The sequence below is a fragment of the Papio anubis genome, chromosome X, assembly GCF_008728515.1.
Source record: "Papio anubis isolate 15944 chromosome X, Panubis1.0, whole genome shotgun sequence".
Lineage (NCBI taxonomy): Eukaryota > Metazoa > Chordata > Mammalia > Primates > Cercopithecidae > Papio > Papio anubis.
In genome coordinates, this window is record NC_044996.1 from 77,174,178 (window position 1) to 77,196,793 (window position 22,616).

Here is a 22,616-nt window from a genome sequence, read left to right on the forward strand (position 1 = left end):
GAGGGCAAGTAACTTGGAAAACATATTTGGGGATATTATTCACAAAAATTTCTCAAATCTAAGTGTCAACATTCAAATTTGTATAATTCAGAGAACCCCCGTGAGACACTATGCAAAATTACTATCCCCTAAACACGTACTTATCAACTTCTCCAAGGTCAATGTGAAAGAAAAAATATTAAAGGCATCCAAAGGGAAATGTAAGGTCAACTTCAAAGGGAGCTCCATCAGGGTAATGATGGATCTTTCAGCAGAAATGCAAAAGTCAGAAGAGAACTCCTTAAGAGAGTGCTAAACATGGACATGAAAGATCACTACTGGCCACCAAAGAAATCAACTTTAAGTATATAAACTATTGACACTATAAAGCAACTACACAATCAAGTCTGCATGACAATCCAGCTAAAAACATGACAGAATCAAATTCATACATATCACTTTTAACCATAAATGTAAACAGGCTAAATGCCCCAATTATAAGTCACAGAGTGGCAAGCTGGATAAAGAAAGAAGATTCAACTGTATGCTGTCTTCCAGGAACCCATCTTACATGCAATGACACCTATAGGCTCAAATTAAAGGAATAGAGAAAAATCTACCAGGCAAATGGAAAACAGAAGAAAGCAGGGGTTGCTATTCAAATTTCAGACAAAACAGACTGTATTAGTCTTTTCTCACACTGCTTTGAAAAAATACTAATACTGGGCAGTTTATGAGGAAAAGAGGTGTAATTGACTCACAGTTCTGCATGGCTGGGGAAGCCTCAAGAAACTAACAATCATGGTTAAAGGAACCTCTTCACAGGGTGGCAGAAGAGAGAACAAGTGCCAAGCAAAGGTGGAAGCCCCTTATAAAACCGTTAGATCTTGTGGGGACTCACTTACTATCACAAGAACAGCATGGGAGAAACCACCCAGATGATTCAATTACCTCCCTTTGGGTTCCTTTCATGACATGTGGGGATTATGGGGATTACAATTCAAGATGAGATTTGGGTGGGGACTCAGAGCCAAATCATATCAGAAACTTGAAAACAACAATGATCAAAAAGGACAAAGAAGTGCATTACACAATGGCAAAAGTTCAATTCAACCAAAAGACCTATCTTAAATATATATGCATCCAGCACAGGAGCACCCAGATTCATAACACAAGTTTTTAGAGACCTATGAAGAGACTTACTTAATCACACAATAGTAGTGGGTGACTTCAAGAGCCTGCCACTGAGAGTATCAGTGTCAGAAAACTAACAAAGGTGTTTAGGACCTAAACTCAACTGTTGTCAAAATGGGCCTAACATACATCTACAGAACACTCCACCAAACAACAGCAAAATATGCCTTCTTCTTATCTTCAATGGCCCATACTCTAAAATTGACCACGTGGTCAACCATAAAGCAATTCTCAAAGAAAAAAAATGTTGTAAACCCAAATCATACCATATTCTCAGGTCACAGTACAATAAAAAAATAATACCAAGAATCTCTCAAAGCCATAAAATTACCTGGAAATTAACCAATTGTCTCTGAATGACTTTTGGATAAACAACAAAATTAAAACAAAAATCAAAAAACATTTTAAACTACTGATAATAAAGATACAACATACCAGAATCTCTGGTATACAACTAAAGCAGTGTGAGAGAAAAGTTTATAGTACTAAATGCCCACATCAAAAAATTAGAAGGATCTCGACTTATCAACCTAACATCAAATATAGCAGAATGAGAAAAACAAGAGCAAACGAACCCTAAACTAGAAGAAGAAAAGAAGTAACTAAAATCATAGATGAACTGAATGAAATTCAGATTAGAAAAAACATACAGAAGATCAATAAACTCAAAATTTGGTTCTTCCAAAGAATAAATAAAATTGATAGACACTAGCTAGACTAGCAATGAAAAAGGGAAAAGATCCCAATAAACATAATCAGAAATGACAAAAAGTACATTACCAACAAACCCACAGAAATACAAAACCCCCAGTATAATACCAAAAAAGAGTAAGGAAAAAGTTTGAAATTCTGTGAGAATTATGAAAATGTGACATGAAGTGAGCACATGCTATGGATAAACAGCACCAATAGATTTCCTCAACCCTCTGTTGCCACAAACCTTCAATTTGTAAAAATCGCAATATCTGCAAAGCGCAATAAAGCAAAGCTCAATAAAAGGAGATGTGCCTGCATATTTTTTTTGTGTCAATAATATTTTTAGTAACAGTATGTATTCTACTACACAGATGTACAATAACTTATTTGGTGAATCTCCTATTTATAAACATTTAGGTGGTTCTTGATTTTTCACCACTACAAATAATGCTAAATGAATAATTCCATGTGTATTTCTTTACACAATTTTTGGAATTGCAACTTTGGGTAAATTCATAAAAGTAGAGTATGTAAATTAAGGTGTGAACCTGCTTGAAATTTGGAACCATTTTGAAAAATTGTCATTCAGAGACGTTATGAGTTTATAATCCCATCCATAGTATGCAAAACTGCCCTTTTTCCAACACACTTCTCAATATAGAGTATTAGCAAACTTTTTCTTTTTTGCCAATCTGAAAAGTGAAAAATATTTGTTCTTTATGTTTGATTATTAATAAAGTTGAATTTTTTTACCTGTATAAAAAAACAAAGAAATACAAAACCCCTCAGATACCATTATAAATACTTTAATGCACACAAACTAGAAAATATTGAAGAGATGAATAAATTCCTGGAAACATACAATCTCCCAAGATCAAACCAGAAGAAGTTGAAATCCCAAACAGACCAATGACAAATTCTAAAAGTGAATTAGTAATAAAAAGCCTGCCATCCAGGGAAAGGCCTGGAGCAGACTAATTCACAGATAAATTCTACCAGACATACAAAAACAGCTGATACAAATCCTACTGAAACTATTTTAAAAATTTCAGGAGAAAGGACATCTCTCTAACTCCTTCTATGAGTCCAGCATCAGCTAAATACCAAAAGCTGACAGACACACACACAAAAAGAAAACTTGAGGTCAATATACCTGATGAACACAACTGCAAAAGTTATCAACAAAGTACTAGCAAACTGAATCCAGCATCACATCAAACAGCTAACCCGCAACACTTGAGCAGGTTTTATCCTTGGAATGTAAGGTTGGTTCAACATATGCAAATCAATAAATGTAATTCACCACTTAAACAGAACTAAAACAAAAACGATTGTATCTTCTCAATAGATGCAGAAAACTTTTTTGATAAAATTCACTATCCTTCATGTTTAAAACCCTCAACAAAGTATTGAAGCAACATACCTCAAAATAAGAAGAGCAATCTATGCCAAACCCACAGCTAACATGATATTTAACTGGCAAAAGCTGGAAACATTGCCCTTGAGGACCAGAACAAGAAAAGAGGCCCCTTTTTACCACTCCTATTAAACATAGTACTGGAAGTCCTAGCCAAAGAAATCAGGCAAGAGAAAGTAATAAAAGGTATCTGAAGAGAAAAAGAAGAAATGAAACTACCTTTGTAGATGATATGATACTATAACTAGAAAACAACATAGTCTGCCCAAAAGCTCCTCGATCTAATGAACAACTTCAGCAAAGTTTTAACGTTGTACTGGAAGCCGTAGCCAGAGCAATCAGGCAAGAGAAAGAAATAAAGTATCCAAATAGTAAGAGAGGCAGTCAATCTATGTCTACTCACATAGTACATATTATTCTATACCTAGAAAACCCCAACATCGCCGCCCAAAGTCTCCTAGATCTGATAAATTCAGAAAAGTTTAAAGATACAAAATCAATGTAAAAAAGCAGTAGCATTTCTTTTCTAAAAATTTTATATTTGTACTTAAATAGGTTTTTGGAAAACAGGTGGTGTTTTGTTACATGAATAAGTTCTTTAGTGGTGATTTCTGAGATTTTGGTGCACATATCACCTGAGCAGTGTACACTGTACCCAATGTGTAGTCTTTTACATCTCACTCCCTGTTACCCTTTTACCCAATTCCTCAAAGTCCATTGTATTATTCTTATGACTTTGCACCCTCATAGCTTAGCTCCCACTTATGACTGGGACATATGGTATTTAGTTTTCCATTCCTGTGTTACTTCACTTAGAATAATTGTCTCCAATTCCATCCAGGTTGCTGTGATTGCCATTATTTCATTCCTTTTTATGACAGAGTAGTATTCATATACATATCTATCTATCTATCTATCTATCTATCTATCTATCTATCTAATTCTCTTTATCCAGTCATTGATTGATGGGAACTAGGACTAATGTCATATTTTTGTAATTGCAAATTGTGCTGCTGTAAACATGCTAGTGCAAGTATTTTTTCATATAATGACTTTTTCCTCTGGGTAGACACCTAGTAGTAAGATTCCTGGATAATATGATAGCTCTACTTTCAGTTCTTTAAGGAATCTCCACACTGTTTTACATACTGGTTGTACTAGTTTACGTTCCCATCAACAGTGTAGAAGTGTTCTCTTTTTACCACATCCATGCCAACATCTTTCATTGTTTGATTTTTTTTGATTGTCGCCATTTTTACATAAGCGAGGTGGTTTCACATCATGGTTTTGATTTGCATTTCCCTCATCACTAGTGATGCTGAGCATTTTTTAATGCTTTTTGGCCATTTGTATATCTTCTTTTGAAAGTTGTCTATTCATGTGTTTAGCCCAGTTTTGGATGGAATTGTTTTTTTCTTGCTGATCTGTTTGAGTTTTTTGTAGATTCTGTATATTAGTAATTTGTCAGATGTATAGATTGTGAAGATTTTCTTCCACTCTGTGGATTGTCTGTTTATTCTGCTGATTATTTCTTTTGCTGTGCAAAAGCTTTTACGTTTAATTAAGTACCACCTATTTAGCTTTGTTTTTGTTATGTTTGCTTTTGGGTTTTTGGTCATGAAGTCTTTGCCTAAGTCAATGTCTAGAAGGGTTTTTCCAATGTTATCTTCTAGATTGTTTATGGTTTCAGGTTAGATTTCAGTCTTTGATCCATCTTGAGTTAATTTTTGTATGAGGTGAAAGATGAGGATCCAGTTTCATTCTTCCACATGTGGCTTGCCAATTATCCTAGCACCATTTGTTGAATAGGATGTCCTTTCCCCCACTTTATCTTTTTGTTTGCTTTGTCAAAGATCAGTTGTCTGCAAGTATTTGGATTTATTTCCAGGTAATCTATTCTGTTCCATTGCTCTATGCGCCTATTTTTATACCAGTACTATGGTGTTTTGGTGACTATCGCCTTATAGTATAGTTTGAAGTCAGGTAATGTGATGCCTCCAGATTTGCTGTTTTTGTTTAGTCTTGCCTTGGCTATATGAGCTCTTTTTTTCTGGTTCTATATAAATTTTAGAATTGTTTTTTCTAATTCCATGAAGAATGATAATGGTATTTTGATAGGAATTGCAATGAATTTGTAGATTGTTTTTTTCAGTATGGTCATTCTCAAAATATTGATTCTAGTCATTCATGATCATGGGATGTGCTTACATTTTTCTGTGTTATCTATATTTTTTTAATCAGTGTTTTGTAGTTTTCCTTGTAGAGCTCTTTCACATCCTTGGTTAGGTATATTTCTAAGTATTTTATTGTTTTGAAACTATTGTAAAAGGGGTTGAGTTCTTGATTTGATTCCCATCTTGGTCAGTTTTGGTGTATAGAAGGGCTAAAATCAGTAGCATTTCTATACAACAATAACCCCCAAGTTGAGATCCAAATCAAAAAGGCAGTTCCATTTGCAATATCCATAAAAAGTATTAAATATCTAACAACACAGCTAACCACGGAAGGTAAAGATATGTAAAACAAGATTTTTTAAAACACTGCTGAAAAAAATCAAGGATGATACAAATAGAAATTTTATGCTCATGGGTGGGATGACTTGATATTTTTATAGTGGCCATAATGCCCAAAACAATTTACAGATTCAATACAATTTACAGATTCAATATTATTCCCATCAAACTATTAATGGCATTTTTACAGATTTAGAAAAAAAATTTCTAAACCTCACTTGAAACAATAGAGAAGCCCAAATATGCAAAACTATCCTAAGCAAAAGGAACAAAGCTGGAGATATCACACAATCCAATTTCAAACTATACTACAAGGCTACAGTCACTAAAACAGCATGATACTGGTACAAAAGCAGACACAAAGACCAATGGAACAGAATAAAAAACCCAGAAGTAAAGCCACACACCTAGAACCATCTGATCATTGACAAAGCCGACAGAAACATGAAATGGAGAAAAAACTTCCTATTCTATTTATTTTTTTCTCGAATAACTGGCCTGTCATATGCAGAAGATTGAAAATGGATGCTTTCCTTTCACCATATACAAAAATCTACCCAAGATGAACTCAAGACTTAAATGTAAAATCCAAAATTATAAAATTTTTGTAAAATCTCCATAAAATACCATTTTGTACATAGGCCTTAGCAAAAATTTCATGATGAAGACTGTACAAGCAATTGAAAAAAAATTGACAAGTGAATCTAATTAGACGAGTGAGATTCTGCATAGCAAAAGAAACTCAATAGAATGAACAGACAACCTACATAACTGGAGAAAATATTTTCAAGCTATGCATACAACAAAGGTCTAATATCCAAAATCTATAAAAACCTTAAACAAATCAGCAACCCTAAACAAACAACTTTATGAACAATTGGTAAAGGACATAGACACTTCTCAAAGAAGACATACATGTAGCCAATAAATATGAGAAAACAATTACTAACAAGTCCACAAAATCACTAATCATTAAGGAAACGTAAATCAAAACCAAAAGGAAATAGCATGTAACAACAGTCAAAATGACTATTAATAAAAATTCAAAAAATAACAAATGCTAGTGAGGTTGTGGAGAAAAGGGTTTGCTTTTGCATTGCTGTTTGGAGCATAAATTAGTACAGCCACTGTGGCAAGCAGTTTGGCGATTTCCCAAAGAACTTAAAACAGAACTACTATTTGAACCAGCAATTCCATTACTGGATATATACCAAAATAATATAAATTATTCTACCATAAAGACAACTGCACACATATATCAATTGCAGAACTATTTACAATAGCAAAGACACAAAATCAATCTAGATGCCCATCAGTGATGGAAAGCATAAAGAATATATGATACATATACACTGTGGAATACTACACAGCCATAAAAAAGAATGAAATTATGTCCTTTGCAGCAACATGAGTAGAGCTAGAGGCCATTATCCTTAGTGAGTTAAAGCAGGAACAGAAAACCAAATACAACATGTTTTCACTCATAACTGGGAGCTAAACATTGAGTACCTGTGGACACAAAAAAGAAAACAATTAATACAAGGGCCTATTTGAGGGTGGGGGGTGGTGAGAGGAGAGTGAGGATTGTATAACTATTTATTGTGTACTATACTAATTACCTGAGTGATAAAATAATACATATGCCACACCCATGCAGCAGCGATTTAACCATTTAACAAACCTTTACATGTTTCCTCAAACTTAAAAATAAATATTGGGAAAAAAAAAGAAAGCAGAATGTGCCAAAACATATTGAATTCAGCTAAAGCAGTTCCAATAGGGAATTTTATAGCAATAAACACTTAAATTAATAAAAAAGAAAGACCTCAAATAATAAACCTAATTTTACACTTTGAGGGACTAGAAAAGAAAGAACAAACTAAGCCTAAAGTCAATAAAAGGAAGAAAATACTAAAGATTAGAGCAGAAATGAATTAGACAGTAGGAAAACAATAGAAAACATCACTGAAACTAAGAGTTGGTTTTCTGAAAAAATAAAATTGACAAAACTTTAGCAAGACAATGTAAGACAAAAAGAAGACTCAAATAAAACTATCAATAAAAAGGAGACAACTTAACTGATATCACAGAAATACATAGGCTCATAAGAGACTACTATAAACAACTATATGCCAAACAGTAGGTAACCTAGCAAAAATAGATAAATTCCTAGAAACATACGGTCTACTTTCAAGACTGAATCATGAAGAAACAAAAATTTGGAACAGTTTGATAATGGCTAAGGTGATTAATTCAGTAATCAAAAACCTCCAAACAGAGAAAAGCCCAGGATCTGATGTCTTTAACTGGTGAATTATAGCAATCTTTTTTTTTTTTTTTTTTTTTTTTTTTTTTTGGGGCGGAGTCTGTCACCAGCCGCCCAGGCTGGAGTGCAGTGGCGGATCTCAGCTCACGCAAGCTCATGCCTCGGGTTTGCGCCATTCTCCTGCCTCAGCCTCGAGTAGCTGGGACTACCACCAGAGCGCCCGCCACCTACGCCCGGCTAGTTTTTGTATTTTTTAGTAGGCGGGGTTTCACCATGTTAGCCCATGTTGGGATGGTTTCGATCTCCTGACCTCGTGATCCGCCCGTCTCGGCCTCCCAAAGTGCTGGGATTACAGGCTTGAGCCACCGCGCCCGGCCTATAGCAATCATTTTTAAAGAAACTAATGTTGATCCTTCTCTAAGTTGTAAAACATTGAAGAGGACAGTACACTTCCAAACTCATTATACAATGCCAGCATTACTGTTTTTCTAAGTCAGTCTCAAATATGCAGGAGGCTGAGGTGGGAGGGTTGCTTGAACTCAGGAGTTCAAGACCCAATCTCTAAGCAGCAAGAAGAAACAACAATAACAAAATAATTATTTGGGATTATTTAAAAAAATCATGTGATTTACAAATACAAATTTTATTTTTTTCTATCATTTTTATTCCTTTTCACTTAACTTACTGCAATTACTTTGGAGTTTGCAGATAATGTTGAATAGTCATAGTGATAGAGAATACACTTTACATTTTCCTGATTTTAGGGAGATAGTATTTACTCTTTCCATTTGGCTTGACATTAGCTGTAAATTTTTTTAGAAACCTTTATTAGGTTAGGGATAGTCTCTCGTATTTCTGGTTTATTGAAATTTTTATACTGAAAGAATATTTAATTTTTACTCATTTATTTATAAGACTATATGATTTTTCTTATTTAGTTTGCTAATGAAGTGAATTATATTGATTTCCAACTGGTAAAACCAATCTTGCATCCCTGAGATGAACCTATTTGGTCTTGTTTTATTATATTTTTATATATTTTTGAATACATAGAAATTAATATACATAATAGGTATAATATATATGAAATAATTGAGTACTTATATGATTAATTATTAATATTTTGTAGAGGATCTTTACATCTACACTGATAAGAGATATTAGTCTGTAGTGTATCTTGTATTGTGTTTGTCTAGTTTTAGTATTAGAGTACTGCTGGCTTCATAAAACGATTTGAGAATGATACCCTCCTTTTCCATTTTCTGGAATTGATTTATATATATGGTACTATTTCTTCCTCAAATGTTTAGTAGAATTCACTAGTGAAACTGATGGTGGTGATGGCTCATCTTAAGTGGCCACTGTGAGGACACAAACTGCAGTAGGGTAGGGGCAGCTGGAGCTCCACTTCATGGAGATGGCAGGAGCTGGGAACAGGCAAGAGCCCTGTCCCCTACCAAGTTGGTGGAGCAGGAACTGGCACTCCTGGGCACAGCCTCAGCCACCCAGCCGTGGCTCACGACCCTGGCATTCCTGTGCTCTCAGGGGCCCAGGAAGCTCCCTTTTCTTGCAGGCTTGAAAGTAACCTGCTCTTGCTCCCTGGCCTCTCCCTACTCCTGGTACCCACTCCAAGGTGGAGCAAAGTTGTGGCTGATACCAGACACTGTTGCAACCAGGCGAGGTGATCGTGCGCTGACACTATCCCCCTGACACCTCAGCCCTCGCTAGACTTTGGGTGCTGACAAGCATGGGAGGGGTCTAGGGGTGGTGAGGATGGCTTGGCATGGGCTTGCAGGCATCTCTTAGCATGGACAGCCTGAGCACCATGGATGGCATGTTAATGGTACACAGGTTCCTGGGTAGGAAGGAGTAAGCCTAGAGGCTTATCAACTTTATTGAGCTATTCCAAGAACCACCATCTTTTGCTTAAAATATCAGAAATTTATTGTTTCATGGTTCAGGAAGTTAGAAGTCCAAGATTAAGGGGTCAGTAAGGTTTGCTCCTTCTGAGAAGGGTGAGTATAAATCTGTTCCTTGTCTCTTCTGTAGCCTCTGGTGGTTTCTGGCAATATATGGCATTCCTAGGCTTGTATCACACTGATGTTTTGACTTAATCTTCACATTGTGTATTCACCATGTGTGTATATATAGTTGTCCAAATTTCCTCCCTCTTAAAATTGTTATATAATAGTTGTACATATTTTTGAGGTGTGTGTGGTATTTTGATACATACATGAAATGTGTAATGATCAAATCTAGGTAATAGGGATACTCATAATCTCAAAAGCATCTTTTCTTTATGTTGGGAACATTTCTATTCTTCTCTCTTAGGTATTTTGAACTATACGATATATTATTATTAACTATAGTCACTCCACTATACTATCAAACACTAGATCTTATTTTTTTTTCTTTTTTTGCTATTATTATTTTTCTTAGTCAAGGTGGGATCTCACTATGTTGCCCAGGCTGGTTTTAAACTCCTGCCTTCAAGTAATCCTCCCACTTTGGCCTCCCAAAGTTTTGGGATTACAGGGGTGAGCCACCACATCTATCCATATTCTTTCTATCTACCTGTATTTTTGTACCCATTAACCAACGTCTCTTCATTCCCCTTGCTCCCTACACTTTCCAACCTCTGATAATCACCAGTCAACTCTGTACCTCAATGAGATCCACTATTTTTTGCTCTGACATATGAGTGAAAAGATACAATATTTGTCTTTTCTGTACCTGGCTTATTTCACTTAACATAATGATCTTCAGTTCCAACCATGTTGCCACAAAAGAAAAAATTTCATTCTTTTTATGCTGAATAATACTCCAGTGTATATATGTACTGCATTTTCTTTATCTATTCATCCATTCATAGACATTTAGGTTAAGTCCATATTTCGGCTCTTGTGAATAGTACTGTAATAAAAATGGGAGTGTAGATAACTCTTCAATACATTGATTTCCTTTTTAAAAAAATATATACTCAGCAGTGGGTTGTTGGACCATATGGTAGTCCTATTTTTAGTTTGTCAAGAAACCTCCATACTGTTTTCCATAGCGGCTTTACTAATTTACATTCCCCAAAACAGTGTATAAGTGTTCCCTTTTCTCTACATCCTTCCCAGCATCCATTAATTTTGTCTTTTTGATAAAAGCCATCTTAACTGAGGTGAGTTGATATCTCATTGCAGTTTTGATTTGTGTTTCCTGATGATTAGTAATGGTGGACATATTTTCATATGCTTATTGGCATTTGTATATCTTCAAAGAACCAACTTTTTAAAAAATACATTTTCTTATTTTTAATTTTTTGACTTTTAATTTTTAAATTATTTCCTTTCTTCTACTTGCTTTAGACTTAAACTCTCTTCTTACTATATTTTCCTAAGGTGGAAGTTTAGGTTATTAATTTTAGCTTATTCTTCTTTTGTAATACATGCATTAATGCTATATATTTTCATTTCAGCACTACAGTTTAGCCACATATCACAAATTTTGATACATTGTATTTTACTTTTTGTTTTGTTGAAAATATTCTTCAATTTTTCTGGAGACTTTCTTTTTCACGTATATGTTCTGCTTAATTTCAAAATGTGTGGGTTTTTAAAATCTCCAGGTTATTGACTTTAGATTAATTATATTATATCCTGATAACATACTTTGCATAATTTCTATTCTTTTAAAATTTTCAAGGTTTATTTTATAGCCCAGAATATGGTGTATTTTTGTGAATGTTTTATATGCACTCATGAAGAATGTGTATTCTGTTGTTGGAAGGTTGGTTTTTAAAGGTCAGTTGGGTCACATTGGAAGACTTCTGAAGGACATTTTCACTGGGAATAGAATACTAAGTTCATAATATTTGTATGTCAACACTTAAAAGATGTATTCTTGTTTTTGTGGTTTCTAAAGAGAAGTCTGCTATGATTCTTATCCTTCTTCCTCTGTAAACAATGTGCCCTTATCCCTGGCTGACTGCAAAATTTTCTCCTTGCTTGTAGTTTTTAGCAGTGTGAATATGCCTACAGCTGTGTGTGTTTGTGTGTGTGTGTGTGTAATATGTTTTTGTTTTGTTTGTATTGCATTTATCCTGCTTGATGTTTTCTGAAATTCTTCAATTTGTAGTATTTGGTAGTTATTTTGGAAAATTATCAGCCATTATTTTTTTCAAGTATTTTCTCTGTTCTTTTGTCTTTCTTCTCCTCCTAGGATTCCAATGACATGTACATTAGACCATTTGTTATTATCCCACTGCACTTGCATGTTCCATACTATTTTCTTACTCTTTTCTCTCAGCACTACAGTTTGGGAATTTCTATTGACTCAACTTCAAGATTATTTATGTTTTTCTCAGCTGTAGTATGTCTACTGATGAGCCCAATGAAAACAATCTAGTTTCTGTTATTGTGGGGTTTTTTATTTGTTTTAACTTTTTAAAAGATGGTTGGGATGCAGATTAACTTTCTTTTGTAAATAACTGTTTCCCTTTTTCTGAAATAGGACACATATTCAATCTAATAAAACAGAATGGAAAGTCTCAATTCACGGGAGTTCCTGTACAAGGTGCTGATTCTGTGTTTGGAGCTGAGCTTCTCACAGCAGCTTTTTTCAGCTATCTCATTATAGATGCGCTCTAACTGATTTTCAATGCCCTCTTTCTCCAAGGGAATAAACCACTTTCACAAAGAGCTGCCCTATGTAGATCACATGGTTTTATAGCTTGCAACAAAGTGATTAGGGACAAATAAAAAAACAAAAATAAGGAAACTAACACTGAAGCAATCCTACTTCTCATGTCTCTGAATAGAGAAGTATGGTAATCTTTAACCAAAGGAAATAAAATATGCAAGTTAACTACCTACTTCATTTACTGTTAGCTAAATTTGTTTACCTATGGCTTTACCCCTTTGCAAACCAAAGATTTTTTTATTAATACAGCTATGCTTGCTAATAAATAAAATGTATGTACTTCCCAGGGATGCACTTCACTGGGTCTCTGCATTTGGCACCTGGTAGTGAAAAGAAGTATTATTTCCCAATAAATAGGTACTGAAGACTAAGAATGAGAACTCCAACTAAAGAACATTACTCTCTCACCCCAGTAACATGTTGATCATACTTTTTCTACCCTCACATTAGAATAAAGATATCTTTCCAGCATTTCATCTCCTATATTCTATCTTTTCCTAGAAGATACTATCATCTCATATTTTACTGCAAGATTAGAATATAGGTTAAGATTATAAAAATCCAATTTCACACTTGGTACCAAGAAAATTGAATGCTATAAAATTAATCCTCATTACTCCAGTAGGGATGCTCATGCTTTTACAATGAGTCTTTACTGCCTATAGGTGATGCCGTCTCCAAGAAAACAGCTATGCAGAAAGTTTTTTGGTTAGTGTTTTCCCCAGCTTATTTCTGGAAAGGAAAAAGCCAATTTCATACAAAAACAAACAAACAAACCCCCAAAATCTATATATATTAACCTTGTCATTAAACATCAAAACATAGATATCTAAAGAGAATAGACGTAAGAAAAAGAGCTCAGGAACAGCCCAATAGAGACCAAATTCTGCAAATGGAAGTTTTAAAGCCCACTAACTAAAATTTTTTCTAGATCCAAACAAGTGCTACAATACCAGATTTTTAAGTCTCAACTCATAGAATTGAGAGCCCTTGAGCTCTTAACTTTGTCCTGTGTCTTCCTATTAAAAAATTCCTCCTAAAATCTGTGTAAATGTTACCGAGACACACCTGGAGTATGTGACAACATGAGAGATGTTCTTAACTCTTTTATCAGGTGAAATTCACTTTTTATAACTGAAAATGGAAAAGCAAAGTACTATAGAGAGGAATAAAATCTCATGAAAGTATTATACAAAAGCAGACTGGCTGAAATCTGTAACTTTATAAGTAAAAATAATAACACCAATAACACCCTCTATAATTAACTACTCCACAGTGAATAATCTGCTACACATGCCAGGGTTTTGCCCCTTTTCTGGTTCTCTGTGCACAAGGTAATGCCACCTACTACAAGGCAGTTATATAGACAGGTGAGCTCAGGGGAGCTTCTCACCGCAACCTGCTAACTCAGCAGCGGTAAGTTCCAAATGAGCTCTGACGTCCAATATGTATCTGTTCATAATTTTACGAAGTATCTAAATATTATTCATTAGTTTAAAAAATAATAGAACACTTTGGACCAAGTAAATTATGAAATTGAAAAGTTAGGAGGGATACCAATTATATTAACAACATTTTCTTTAAAAAATAGAATCAGTTTCTTTTGAAATCGACCATAGTGGCGAGATGTGTTTTTCTTTTCAGGTGCCCCATGATGGCACACAGCTTTACCCAGCAAATTCTGACCGCTTCCAAGTCCCAGGATACAAACCTGTACCAGCACATGGGGCAACATTACCTTTCAACAGTGTGGAAAAGAGCACACGTCACCAGTGGGCAATGAGAGACTGGACAGATACTCATGGCCTCTCAATAGCAGACATGGTTGGAGAGCTTTCCTTGTTCTAGTAGAAAATTTCATGAGGAAGCTGTGATTAGGATCAGTCCAGAGAAGCAAAACTCTTTTATTTTCAGTGCCCCGACGTCAGTCAATATACTGGGAGAACCAGTGGAAACATTCGCCATAATCTTGCCTCTTGAGCACACTGCACACAGGCACTTCTATGGGGCAAGCATTCAAATTCTTCAGGGCCACATTCTCCTAGCCTGTGGTCTGTCTATAAAGCCTAGATATCTCACAGAGTTTTTCTTCCTTGAGTTCATCTGTTCTGTCAATTTTGTTTCCCAAAATACGAATTGGCACATTGTATACTGTTTCATCAGTCATTAAAGCTTTAAGTTCAAATCTGAATTCCACAAGGCAAGAATGATCCACACAATCCACCAGAAGGAAAATCCCATTAATTGCTGGGAAATAATTTTTCCAAACCGATGTGCTTGCTCGTGCCCACCAAGATTAAAAGTTGTAAAAGTCATTCCAGCAATTGTTAGCCCTTGTCATGTCAGATGTAGTGTTGGAATGTGTTGTCCCAATCTGTCACCTTTGAGCATGTGAAAAAGAGTGGTTTTGCCTGCGTTGTCCAAACCCAAGAATATAAATTTTCTATATTTCTTGTAGAGTCTTAGAAACTAGATCACAATTCTGAAGCCATGGTAGATTCACTCAAAGATGAGAGACATTATTAATGCTTACACTGGCCTGCGGGGCTCCTCTGGCAGCAGCATGTGGCTCAGACTCTCCCTCAGAGCACACAAACCAGCAGCACCTGGGACCACTAGCTACTCACTGGATGTACATCACAACCCTCCCCCAAGACTTTCCTATTGTGAATTTTATTTCTGGCATTGTCATATTATTCTTTCTTTTTTATTGTATAAATTTAAGGTGTTGTTTCGATATACATATACATCATGAAATGATTACTACAGTCATATTAACATATCCATTTTATTTTTACAACAGAATTATCTGCCTGAAAATATCAATTATGCCAAAGTTTGGAACTCCTGTGTTAAATGCTCTAATGGTGAAAGTAGATGACAAGCAAGATTATACCTGTACTTTCAGCAAAAAATGAAAACTGTAAGAATGAATAAATAAAATGCTGTCCTGCACCTTGTAGGATGTTTAGCCTCATCCTTGGCCCCTACCCACTAGATGCTAGTAACACATCTCCCGTTAAGGCAATGATAAATGTGTCTAGATGTTGCCAAATATTTTCTGTGGGCAAAATTACCTGCTTTTGAGAACCAGTGATTATACATGTTAATTGCAGTTGTTTAAAATGTTTTAATGATAGTTTCAACAGCCATGTGATATCTGAGTCTGCTTTAGAAAGATTCTTTGTCTCTTCAGATTGTGTTTATTTCATGTTTTTTGGCATGCAACATAATTTTGTTGTTGTTGAAAGGTCACCATTTATAAGATAGTACATATAATTTCATTTTAAAAATGTACTTCAAGATTAGCATGATTTTCCTTCTGCTGTGCCTTTAATGTGGGGGTTTGTGTTGATCTAATCAGAAGTTGGACTAGGATTGAAATTTGCCTAGTTGCTATGGTTGCTATGGTTACCAGAGTTGGAATTTGTTGCTATGGTTATCAGAGTTTCAGTTTGTTGTTGTCATGGGCATGAGAGATTTCAAAATCCTCTAGTGATACCTTGTTTTTGTTTCTCTGCTTGGCTTTGGATTTTTTTTTTTTTTTTTTTTTTTTGCTTCCCATAGAGAGCTAGTCTCTTGCCATTTCTCCAGCTGTATTCCACTATAATATTTATTCAAGGTTTGTCAGCCTGATTAGGGAGAGGAAGAAAAGTGGCCATTCTCTGATGTTCTTTTAAAACCTCAGTCTTAAGCAAGTATTTTGAACTTTCGTTTTAAGGTGTGTTCTTCACAAGTATTACTATCCCTCCTCCAAATGGAGAAGCTTCCAGGGAGATGAGTATGGGTGCAGATTTGGAGATGATCTCTATTCTTATTTTCATTGTTTATTTTATTTATTTATCTTTTTTGAGATGGAGTTATGCTCTTGTTGCCCAGGCTGGAGTGCAATGGGGCAATCTCAGCTCACTGCAACCTCTGCCTCCCAGGTTCAAGCAATTCCCCTGTCTCAGCCTCCTGAATAGCTGGGATTACAGGCATGCGCCACCATGTCCAGCTAATTTTGTATTTTCAGTAGAGATGGGGTTTCTCCATGTTGGTCAGGCTGGTCTCGAACTCCCGACCTCAGATGATCCATCCACCTTGGCCTCCCAAAATGCTGGGATTACAGGCATGAGCCACCATACATGACCCAATGATCTCCATTCTTCTTACACAGGTGCAATGAAATTTTCCCAGTGTACTCCTGTGCAGATAAGGTATTTTCTTTAGTACAGATAGTAAAGATATATTAGTCTGGGTGGATTTTTGCAGTGGCTATTGTTCTTTTCCTCCAGCAAGAAATGAAAGCGTTTTCTTAGTATCTTCCTCAGTCTTCTGAATGGGATTCCTGGAGAAGAGGCCTAAAAAGTTATGGAAAACCACTTATGCCTGAAAACAGGCTTTATTTTCTCATGCTAGCCCACAATCAGCGTTTAGCAGTTGGCTAAATATTTCTAACAAAATATTTAACCTTCCTATATCTTATATGGTTTTCAATGGTATCTATTTTTAGCAAAAAATTATCCTGTTTTGTTCCCTGCAGACACCTCTCTCCAGGTTTTTAGATGTCTGCATTTGATATAAGTTCTCGAATAGGTTCAATAAAAGTTGCTAATTTCTATATCGTCTAGCATTTTTGTTATACAGATAAAAGTAACGCTCATTCCTCATCTCTATATCTTCTGGCAGAGATCAGAAACTACAGTTAATAAATATTTAAATTGATTTAATTTAAATTACCTTATATGTTTACCTAATCAGCTCATTTATGAGATCCATCATTTCTTGGTGTAGATATATTTTTCCCTGGTATCAGTTTCCTTCTGCTTAAGAAACTTCTTTTAACATTTTTGTAATGTACATCTGCTGATGAAGAATTCTTTTACCTTTTAAGGTCTAAAAAAATGTTTCGCTTTCATTTTTTGAAGGAAATATTTTTGGTAAGTATACAATTTAGACAGAGTTTCTCTCTTTCAGTATTCGTACCAGTCAGGGCTCTCCAGAAAAACAGAACAAAGAGACTGACCCAGAGAGAGAGAGAGGAGAGCAAGCAGGGGGGTAGAGAGAAAAAGAAAAGGAGGAATGGAGGGAGAGAAGAAAAAAGGGAGGTAAAGAGGGAAAGGAAGAGAGAGAGATTGACTCAGTATTAAGAAATTGGCTCACTGAAGCAGGGTGGGGCGTTGCCTCACTCAGGAAGCACAAGGGGTTGGGAAACTCCCTCCCCTAGTCAAGGGAAGGTGTGAGGGACTGTGCTGTGAGGAACTGTACATTCCAGCACAAATACTACACTTTTGCCACATACTTCACAACCCAAAGTCCAGGAGATTCCCTCAGGTGCCTATATCACCAGGTCCCTGGGTTTCAAGCACAAAACTGGGTGGCCAATTTGCCAGACACCGAGCTAGCTGCAGGAGTTTTTCTTCATACCCCAGTGGCACCTGGAATGTCAGCGAGACAGAACCATTCACTCCCCTGGAAAGGGGGCTGAAGCCAGAGAGCCACTTGGTCTAGGTCAGTGGATCCCACCCAAACAAAGCCCAGCAAGCTAAGATCCACAGGAGTGAAATTCTCGTTGCCAGCAGAGCAGTCTGAAGTCAACCTGGGACACTCAAGCTTGGTGGGGAGAGGGGCATCTGCCATTACTGAGGCTTGAGTAGGTGGTTTTCCCCTCACAGTGTAAACAAAGCTTCTGGGAAGTTTGAACTGGGCAGAGCCCATCACAGTTTGGCAAAGCTGCTGAAGCCACACTGCCTCTCAAGGTCCCTCCTCTCCAGGCAGGGCATCTCTGAAAGAAAGGCAGCAGCTTGAGTCAGGGACTTATAGCTAAAACTCCCAACTCTCTGGGACAGAGTACCTGGGGGAAGGGGCAGCTGTGGGCGCAGCTTCAGCATCCTTAAACATTCCTGCCTGCCAACTCTGATGAGAGCAGCAGATCTCTCAGCAGAGCACTCAAGCTCTGCTAAGGGACAGACTGCCTCCTCAAGTGGGTCCCTGACCCCCGTGCCTACTGACTGGGAGATACCTCCCAGCAGGGGTTGACAGACACCTCATACAGGACAACTCCGGCTGGCATCTGGCAGGTGACCCTCTGGGACGAAGCTTCCAGAGAAAAGAATAGATAGCAATCTTTGCCAATCTGCAGCCTCTGGTGGTGATACCCAGGCAAACAGAGTCTGGAGTGGACCTCCAGCAAACTTCAGCAGACCTGCAGCAGAGGAGTCTGACTGTTAGAAGAGAAACTAACAAACAGGAAGGAATAGCATCAACATCAACAAAAAGGACATCCACACAAAAGCCCCATCTGAAGGTCACCAATATAAAAAACCATAGGTAGATAAATCTACAAGGATGAGAAAAGAAAAAAACAGTGCAAAAAGACTGAAAATTCCAAAAATTAGAATGGCTCTTCTCCTCCAAAGGATCACAACTCCTTGTCAGCAAGGGAACAAAACTGGACAGAGAATGAGTTTGATGAATTGGCAAAAGGAGGCTTCAGAAGTTGGGTAATAACAAACTCCTCTGAGCTCAAGGAGCATGTTCTAACCTACTGCAAGAAAGCTAAGAACTTTGAAAGAAGGTTAGAAAAATTGCTAACTAAAACAACCAGTTTAGAGAACATAAATGACCTGATGGAGCTGAAAAACACAGCATGAGAACTTCATCAAGCATACACAAGTATCAATAGCCAAATCAATCAGGTGGAAAAAAGGACATCAGAGATTGAAGATCAACTTAATGAAATAAAGCATGAAGACATGATTAGAGAAAAAAAAAGAATGAAAATAAACAAACAAAGCATCCAAGAAATATGGGACTATGTGAAAAGACCAAACCTACATTTGACTGGTGTACCTGAAAGTGACAGGCAGAATGGAACCAAGTTGGAAAACACTCTTCAGGATATTATCCAGGAGAATGTCACCAACCTTGCCAGACAGGTCAACATTCAAATTCAGGAAATACAGCGAACACCACAAATAGATTCCTCGAGAAGAGTAACCCCAAGACACATAATCATCAGATTCACCAAGGTTGAAATGAAGGAAAAAAGGGCAGCCAGACAGAAAGGTCGGATTACCCACAAAGGGAAGTCCATCAGGTAAAAAGCAGATCTCTCTGCGGACGCCCTACAAGCCAGAAGAGAGTGGGGTCAAAATTCAACATTCTTAAAGAAAAGAATTTTCAACCCAGAAATTCATATTCAGCCAAACTGAGCTTCATAATTGAAGGAAGAAGAAAATCCTTTAAAGAGAAGCAAATGCTGAGAGATGTTGTCACTTCCAGGCCTGCCCGCAGGAGCTCCTGAAGAAAGCACTAAATATGGAAAGGAAAAGCCGGTACCAGCCACTGCAAAAACATACCAAATTGTAAAGATCATCAACACTATGAAGAAACTGCATCAACTAATGACCAAAATAACCAGCTAGCATCATAACAAAAGGATCAAACACATGCATAACAATATTAATCCATGTCCTTAATTTTTTAACTTCTTTAATTTGGTTTTCTCCTTTCTCTGATATCTTCTTGAGAAGCTTAATAATCAACCTTTTTAATTTTTTGTCTGGTAACTCAGAGACTTCTTCTTGCTTTGTATCCATTTCTGGGGAGCTAGTGTGATCTTTTAAGGTGCTATAGAACCCTGTTTTGTCATATTACCAAAATTACTTTTCTAGTTTCTTCTTTTTTGTGTAGACTTTTTCTTCAGATTGCTCTTGAATTCATTTTTGATTGGACTGTGCTTTTTTAATTTATTTTTTCTGAGTTCCTTAGTTTTAGGGAGTCTTTGTGCGCTATCTTTCCTCAATACTGGTTGTAGTAGTTATGCTGTTGGTGTGTGGGTGAGTTCACTGTCTCCTATGGTGTTGAAATGGCTGGGATATTTTGAAGCTTGTTTCATTCTCTCATGGTGTATACTTTATTTATTTATTTATTTAGTTAGTTAGTTATTTATTTATTTAATTTTCCCTGGTATTTGACTAACTGAGTTGATAACTTAGGCTTCAGGCCAAAAACGGATGTATCCCTGGGTAGGCATCAGTTGTGGCTAAGGCAAGTGAGTATATGTAAGGCCCAATTGTTGGCCAAGGTCACAGACTTGATGAGGGTGGATGCGCTCATCCCAGAGTTTTCCAGAAACACTGTCTATAGGTGCCTCCACAGTGCATTCCTGTGAAAAAAAGCCCCTGCTATTTCTGTGGTAGAGTGCTAGGGGGAAACAAGGACCCCTTCTCCAAGGTCCTTCGTGATCACAGAGGCAGCCTGCCTGTTGGGGTAGAGGTGCAGACTTTCCCTACTGTGCCCAGCACTGCAATTGTGTCTCTGCTGTGAGAAACTTGTCACCAGCAGAAAAATCTGGAACTTAAAGCCTGTTGTTCAGATTATTTTGTCCCCTAAAATGATCCTCTGATGTGGTGGTCTTCTATTTCCCTTAAAAATAAGGCTTCCTGAGAGCCAGACTGCAGTGATTGTTATAGCTCTTCTGAGTCTAGCCACCCAGCAAGGCTACCAAGCCATGGGCTGGTGCTGGGGAATGTCTGCAAAGAGTCCATTGATGTGACCAGTCTTCAGGTCTTCCAGCCATGAGTACCAGCACCTGCTCTGGTGGAAGTAGCAGAGGAGGGATGTCTACTCTGAGATTCCTTGGCTGTAGATAGGTTTAGTGAGATGTGTTCCTCAAATACTGGTTATGCTAGCAGTGAAGTTGTCATTTGGACAGATTCAGGACCTCTGGTTAGCCAGGGTGTTGCAGAAAGTGTTGTTAACTGTTGTTTTCTCTCTCCTGTGAATAGTGTTATTCTGCCAAGAGTTGCTCTAATGGCCCAAGTTGGTTGGCCCTCAGTTAGAAGGTAATGTTATCAAGAGACCATCTGCTGGGGTAGTAGTAGTGGGATATAAGTTTGCTGTAAGTTGTTCAGTGAAAGTATTCTAATTTCTCAGGTGATATGTGGGGCCATAAGGTTCCGAGTGTTTATGTCTTTTGTGTTAGGCTACCAGGGCAGGTAGAGAAATACCATCAGGTTGGTGCAGGGTTAGGTGGGTCTGAGCTCAGACTCTCCTTGGGCAGGGCTTGCCATGGACACTGGGAGAAATGGCGAAGAATGGTTCTCAGGCCAATGGGATTATTATCCAGAAGGGAGTATGGTTGCCTCTGCTGTGCAGTAGAGTTTGCCAGGGCAGTTGAGGATAGCTGGTAGTGAAAGGCCTCACTCATTCCATGCAGTTGGTGAGGCCAGTTTCACTTCAGCAGTGCCCCACTAACAGCACCAAGTTTAAATCCAGGCAGCCTGTGCACAGAACTCAGATCTGCCCCAGGCCATAAACATCCCCAATGATAAAGCAAGCATGGCTTTCAGGCCACATCCCTCTCTCTCTGCTCACAATGCTGTACATCCCATGCCTGCTCTCATATTTGCTGCCATTCATGTCCACCCCCCACCCCCAGATTCTGTTTAAGGAAATTCATGCCCACTCAGAACTATTACAAAATTCAGTTGTAAGCTTACTTTACCATGTTACTGTTCTGCAATTTTGCTGGCTGCCTTCCCCATAGGACCCTCTAAAATATAGTCAGGAATGGTTTCCCTGGGCTCAAGCTGGAGAATGGAAATGCCTACAAGGCTCTTCCCACCTCCGCTTCTACTTTTATATTTTGCATTTTTTTCCTAAATCCATTACAGCTCCAGGTAAGGTTAAAGCCTTCTCCTGTTATCTCGATTTTCAGATTCCCCAGCGGGGTTGTGTGTTTGGAGGAAGGTTCTTCCCCTCTCACACTTTGGGAAGTCAGTTTTTCACCATATTATGAAATTTGCAGTGGAGTACTGCTTCTTTCAAAGGATCTGTGAAGTCTTTTGGTTTTCCTGGAATGTTACTTTGGTGGTTT

The 22,616-nt window shown here is 37.2% G+C and overlaps 1 pseudogene; it reads right to left on the reverse strand.

Moving 5' to 3' along the window:
- Positions 1 to 12,485: 12,485 nt before the first annotated feature.
- Positions 12,486 to 16,652, reverse strand: LOC108583732 (annotated as a pseudogene).
- Between the last annotated feature and the right edge of the window lie 5,964 nt (positions 16,653 to 22,616).